General features: G+C 33.2%; 1 protein-coding gene across 2 annotated transcripts in view; it reads left to right on the top strand.

Moving 5' to 3' along the window:
* The first annotated feature begins 3,579 nt into the window (after window positions 1–3,579).
* Window positions 3,580–7,121, top strand: part of LOC112690364 (putative ferric-chelate reductase 1 homolog) — a 63,358-nt gene continuing 59,816 nt past the window's right edge. For both annotated transcript variants that reach the window (XM_025564376.1, XM_025564370.1), the window contains exon 1: window positions 3,580–3,938. The gene's annotated coding sequence lies outside the window, so the exon portion shown is untranslated. The remainder of the gene's footprint in view (window positions 3,939–7,121) is intronic.

The raw sequence follows: 7,121 nt of genomic DNA, 5'->3' as shown, positions 1-7,121 counted from the left end.
ATAATAATGTTTTTCATCAGTCCAAGATTTTCTTCTAACCCCTTTCAAGGAAATATGAGCAGACCTGTTGACGCAAGAGCTTTTGGTTATGAGTCAGGTTTTTTGGCACCAACTTCGCACAGACTTTTGTCATGTGTAATTCCTCGTATAAAATTTTTCTAACCGTTTTTTTATCGGCGTTTACAGCCTTGGCAATCATCCGGATGCTCATTCGATGATCTACACGTACAATTTGGTTGATTTTGGTCACTGTTTCCGGAGTTGAAACAATGACAGAGTGACCTGGGCGCTGGTCATCTTCAGTGCTCTTTCGGCCCTCACTGAAGCACTTATACCACTCAAAAATACATGCACGAGATAGAGTACTGTCCCCATAGGCATCTTGCAACAATTTATAGCACTTAGTCGAAGTTTTTTTCAATTTAATGAGAAATTTGAGATTGATATGTTGCTCCTGTTTTTTGTCACACAAGGTTTTCAGTACGAGAAAAAAACACGTTCGTTTCAAACCACTACTGCAAAAATACTATAATAGTGATGAAAACGTATTTTGGTACGTGCATAGATAATATATCTAGATACCTAACGCACTACTCGTTTTTTTACCCACCCGTCTAGGGCGCCCTATATATGGGCAGTCTCGTTATTTAATAGCCAGACCTCGTAGATTTCTTAATCGGAATATATTATAATAATATTACTTTGGAAATCAAATTTTATTGGTTTTTTTTTTTTTGTATCAAAAATCAGGTTTTAGTGATTCATTGAAATAAAATTCGTAAATATATGTAAGTAACAGCATTGATTTTATAATATGCTATAATAATATATTATAAAATCAATAGTAACAGACTGCTCTTTCTCTCTCTCTTTCTCTTTCTATACACACACACACACACACATATATAAATATGTCTGTAAATATTCGAAAACACCTATATTGGCTATATATTATTATGACTTGGTAATCATCCGGGAGTTTCATAGCTGTATAAAAAATACACAGGTGACGCAATCACAGAACCGTATGTAAACTATAATATTTATACAATTTAGACACTGTATTGTAACTCAAACTGATTATTTTTAAGTTGAGGGTCACTATACTCGTATTTTATGTAGATGTGTAACTAAAACGTTCTACTTTTAGTAATTTTTCAAATCATCAACTCGTCGGTTCTCCCGTCTTTGCATATTAAAACAATTACATCCGTAATTTGTTTTCTTTGGAATATACCCCACGTGTTTATAATACACTACTATTATGATATAATTATTATAATACTTAAATATATATTATTATTTTAATTATTTTTAATTACTTACAATAAAATATATGTCCCATATTTTTGAAATTTTTTTTTAATAAAAATGTGCTATTTATTTTATCATGTAAACATTGAAGGATATACCATGCTTGACATTGATACTACTATTAAGTTACTATAAAACTGAGCATACAAACAAGATGGGAATTTCTTTTCGATTTATGTTTCAATAAATTTGACTCAGTTCACTCTAATGATTTGATTGAGCGAGTCAACTTTTAATTCAATAAGTTCTTATCAACTGTATGTTTCATCTTAGATAATAATGAATTATAAATTCAGTGAACTACATAGTTCAATTGGCTCATCTCACAAGTCATGAGCTGACAAAATTACAACATTAAGTCGGGAACTGATAAGAACTATAAATAATAACTATATATAATATATATAGTTATATATATATATATTATATATATATATATATGTGGATAATACTGAGTTATCGAGTCATTGAATCATGGCACTCTGATTCAACTCATTCAGTTCACCTAAAAGAGTTGACTTTTTGAATTAACTCATTCACGAACTACCCATCCTAACAAATGAATAACCAGGAGATCAATAAATGATGAAATTCGAGACATTTTCGAGTCAACTCTAATCGATACCTGTACTGCTGTAACATCTGCAGGGATACATTAAAAAATACACAAGCAATGATTTTTGATATTTCATTTAGTCATGTAAGACGACGAAAAGGACTTGAACTAGCAAGCTTAAAAAATATTTGATGCTATCGACAACGATATACGAGTATAAGCGCATGACGTCGTCTGGCGAGCCCCTCACGTACCTATAGTAACACGAAAACGACATTGGAATGCGGTCGGTAACCGAATGGCATACATACACATACACATATACGAGTATACATAAAAACACACACAAATGAGCAACCGTTATCGTAACAGCTCTGTTTGCCGTTTGCTAAGGAAAATATTATTCTCACGTGCAATACAACTTCAGTACTTTCGTTATTACAGCTTATAATAGTTCTTCGGATTTGGAGGGGATGATGATAGCTACTGTGCCGACTACGTTTTTGAGGAGGAATGAATCACTCGATATCAGTTATAAACGTTTTACCGTCAAACTTATACGAACACATTTTTTCTTTAAATTTTTCGTTCATATCTTGCAACATATTTGTTACTTTACAAATAAAGCGCATAATAATGTTATGTAATACATGGATGAAAGGATTGGACATGAAGACCGTCGTGCGCGTCGAGACCAGGGGCGGACTGGCAAAGTGGGTAGGTGGCCATAACTACCCAGGCCTTCCAAAAATTTGACATTTAGGCCTCAAGCTATATTTGCTCGTGTAGCACGAGTCGCTTGTTTGCTAGTTTGTAAAACTTATGCCCACCCGGGCCATCGGGGCCTCGGTCCATCCCTGACGTAGACGTCTCGTGGATTCTTTCGAGCGAAGTTCAGGAGGCGCCTTTGAATATAACGTATCGGAATATATTGGTTTACTCACGTCTCCCGTTCACTGGTGTAGAGTGTTCACGCAGGATTTCGTTCGGCTAGAAAATCGTTATTACCTAGTCCGCATATTAATTTTTTTTTTTTCAAAACCATAAGAAAATAGTACACGTTGCGAGCAATTTATACTCAATGAGCACACCGAGCCGACAGCATGTCACGTGTTTGTATATGGATTATAATAATAACGTAGTTGCGGTGACTTATAGACATAGGTTATACGTATAGGTAATATGTGCGTACTGTGGGAACACGACGGCGGAGAAGACTTTGTCGCAACCGCGGACCTTAGCAACCGGGTGGTGGTGGTGGTGGTGGGGGGGCTTCGGGGCATACAGTAATAAACACTACTGCGGTTTAGGTATTGTAACATGAACGCGTGCGGGTACGTACCACTAACCACTGGTACGGTACCCGCGACGGTATACAGTAACGACGACCTTATACGCATCGATACACGTATGTTATTCATATATTACTGCACGGTGCACATGCTTTCGTAGTAGGAGAACGTGTACACTATATAGTAGTACCAGTAGTAGTAGTAGTATCGGTCGTAGTGTATTCTTACACTTGGTACACATAAACATTTTTTTTATTTATTTTTTTTTTTTTTTACGTGCGTTCGGTGTTTGCGTGCGCGCGCGCGGCGTTTCTTTCACTCAATCGTCTTAGTGTTTTTATTATTGTTCGCCGTCGAAGGCCATTGTCGCTACTGCCGCCGCCTCCTCTGTCCGGTCGGCGAGCTCTCGTATTCCGGTTATGTACACGGTCGGCCACCACCGCCGCCGTCGCCGCCGCCGCCGTCACCGACGCGCATTCGTCCGGTCGCCATATCTCGTCGTCAGTACGTATCCCGCGCGCGCGCAGTACGATGGTTCGACGTGAATCCGATTGACCGACCGGTTCTAATTATTACTAATATTATTATTACATATTTTCCCTGTTTTTCTTCTCTCCTCCACTTAGTGCGCGTATCTTTTTTTTTTTTTTTTTCTGTACTTTTTCGTACACGACGAAAGTTGGTCGTTGATAATTGTTTTACAGTGCAACATCGGCGCAAAGGATCAAGTGCGTTATCTTCCCACGTTCACTGCTACAACGCCTTTCCTTGCTCAGGTCGGTTTTTGAACAACCTATACGTATATTGTTAGATGCACTATATGATATTTTTATTGTTGTTGTTATTGTTTTTATCGCATTAACTACATTCTACAAGAACTTGGCAGCAGTCCTTTTTTTCAACATTTTGTAGCGAACGCTACCAAACGCGAATCTCGTTTGGGTTTTTTAGGTTTTCGATCATATTTTATCAAATTGATCGCTTTTCAATCGATTTTCGTTCAGTATACTCGATACATATATCGTTCGTAACGATTCGTTTAATGATTTTCGTCGTTGACGTAATACGCGTAACGGGACGTGAAGATTTCATTTGGTCAACCGTTTGTCGTTGCCGCGCACGAGACGCGTAACAACGTAAGCGAATCACGACGATAGACTGTTTTGACGTCATAGTCGTCATCGCTGTTTTCGTTAACAATATATGTGATCGTTCGCGCGAGAACGCGTTAAAGTCTCCTGCAGACTCCGCGCATTCAGCGGAACGTCATGAGAATAGGCAGTACCCGTCACTTGTTTGGGTTCACCATCCACTGAATTGTTTTCACGACAACAATATAACGACTGATAAATGCTATCGTATTTAGAGATCGAATAACGGGCGGATCGTACACATATATAGTACTGTATAATATTACGGTTAATATTATGATTCAGAAGTTTAGTTTTTTACGGCTCGTCGGCTATTATATTATAATATAGTGGGCTATGCGAGTTTCGTAAGTCTGACCGTCATTCAAACTTTAATGTTACTTCATGTTAGCCTTATATCGGGTCATTGTTAGGAAAATTATTTCTCAACATTTAGCTTGATATAATAATCGACAATTATTCTTCAGAGGTGAATGTTACTAAATAAAAAAAATTAAAATATGCCGATATTGATCGATTTACATATGATTGATACCTATGTCTAGTTAATAAAAGAGGTGCGATATGATAAAATAGTTTTAACTTAAAATTGTTAATATGTAATAAGAGTTATGTTGTAATTTTTAAATTGAAACGTGTTTAAAAAGCGATTATATTATAACGTGCAGTTTTCAATAGTGGATGTTTAATAATAAAATTTATTGAATATTTTTCGAGATACTCATGTATACTCATATACGAGTATATATATATATATAGTTTTATCGTATTTTGTATAGCGGATGTATGATACTGTATTTGAACATGACTAATGACCAGATATTATTTCGTGTTGGTTTTGAGAAACTAGATAATATTATGGTGTGCTCAAGGTGTCTCTGTTTTTTTTTTTTTTTCAAAGAAAATAAATAAATTATACTTAAATACTCTGTGCGTTTTAAATTACCAAATATACTATGATTATGCACCAACGATTTAAATTATAATATTAAGTGTAATACTGACATAACGTCCGTGTATTTATTAATCTATATAATACTGAATTTGATCAAGGATGTTGGGCGTCCTTATAGATGAGTTCTGTATAAATTCTTAACAATTTATTATGTATTGAATCGTCGAATTATTTTTGACCTACTGATTTCCAATCCGAATTCTATATACCGGGATTGATAAAAGTACAATATTTTATGGGGAATACTCGTATTATATTACTTATATGTACATATACATTATAATACATACGTTATAATAAGTTATTACAGGAGTAAATCAGTAGTTACTTGAATTATTGTATCTAAACATTTTAAGAATATTGCAATTTGTCAACGTGTATTATGTAAAACATGCACGCGTTGAGTCTAATTCCATTAAATTAATTTTTTTTTGTAAATACAGTATTTCTTGTATTTATTTACACTCGTATTTCAATTACTTAGTATAAATAGAATAATTAATATAACTTAATATTTTTTTATGGTATTCACTTAATTCTCAAATATATAAAGTAATTACGCCATGAAGTTATAAATGCGACACATTTTGAACAAAAAAACCGAAGCTTTTAACCACACATGCGTATAGTTATTATTGTATTGTAATAAAATAATATATTGGATTTTGATTATCCGAAGAAAATATAATATTATGTAAGTTAATAAATGAGTATATTTCTCTCTTACTTGTGTTGATAGATACATATACCTAGTATGCATAATTGTTTTTTTTAACGTACACATGTATATTGCATTCAAATTGTTTTTCGTTATATTTAAACAATCAAAATGGTCGTTGAAAGTATTTTTCAATGAAATTATAACGTCAGTGCGTTAATGAATGCCTAATAATAATAATAATATGTATCACCAATATTAAAACTGTAATCAAAAATGCATTATTATTATTACTATTCGTAAAATATACGTTATATATGTTATGATGGCACTTAGTTGACTATTTTGATTGAATATTTTAATAGGTGGAAAAGATATTTTTATATCTGCGTGTATACCAAATTCTTCGTCTATAATTCAGTCGTGTAAAATATACAATATATTGAATAATACATCAGCATCATTATAGAATGTATGAAATTCTAATAAGATTTGTTGTGATCTATGGGATCACATAATGCTATCATAATAGGCACAGATGGTGCAAATATTTGTAAAATATTATTTTTTTTTAAATTGTAGTTAATTAAATACCTAAAATACCCAAGAGTAACCGTTAAAAAAATTATTTTAAATATATTAATGAACGGACGAAAAAAAAATAAACAGTTTAAATCTTGTAAAAAAGTACTCAAATACTAGAACAAATAATTATTTTTATTATTAATATTATCGTAATTACCTTGTAATAATTATTTACCGCAGAGGTCTTCAATTAATTTTTAATCGACGATAAGTTAACTAATTTTGTTGCTTGATATATAACTTTAGTATATACTCTAGTATAAAAGTAATTAATTATACTATAAATTAATATTTAAATCAGTACTTTAAATAATATTTAAGTATTTAAAGATATTGACTCTGATATTTCACATGACTTTGCCAATACGTATAAGAATAAAGTCGAATATAATTGATTGAATTAAACTAAATTAAATTGTTAACTTCTAACCATCGCATGCTTGCAATGCTATATAGTGTTATCCTGTTATACGTGTTATCCTTGCTACAAACTTTCTACTAGTATGTTCCACATATTGAATAGCCAATAGGCTATCGTGTTCAATACAAATATGAGCTTGAAAGTGTGTGTGTGTGTGTGTGTGTGTGTGTGTGTGTGTGTGTGTGTGTG

The sequence above is a fragment of the Sipha flava genome, unplaced genomic scaffold, assembly GCF_003268045.1.
Source record: "Sipha flava isolate LNK unplaced genomic scaffold, YSA_version1 114_pilon_pilon, whole genome shotgun sequence".
In the NCBI taxonomy this organism is placed as follows: domain Eukaryota; kingdom Metazoa; phylum Arthropoda; class Insecta; order Hemiptera; family Aphididae; genus Sipha; species Sipha flava.
The sequence above is the reverse complement of the archived record's forward strand: the minus strand, read 5'-3'. Positions and strand labels throughout refer to the sequence as shown.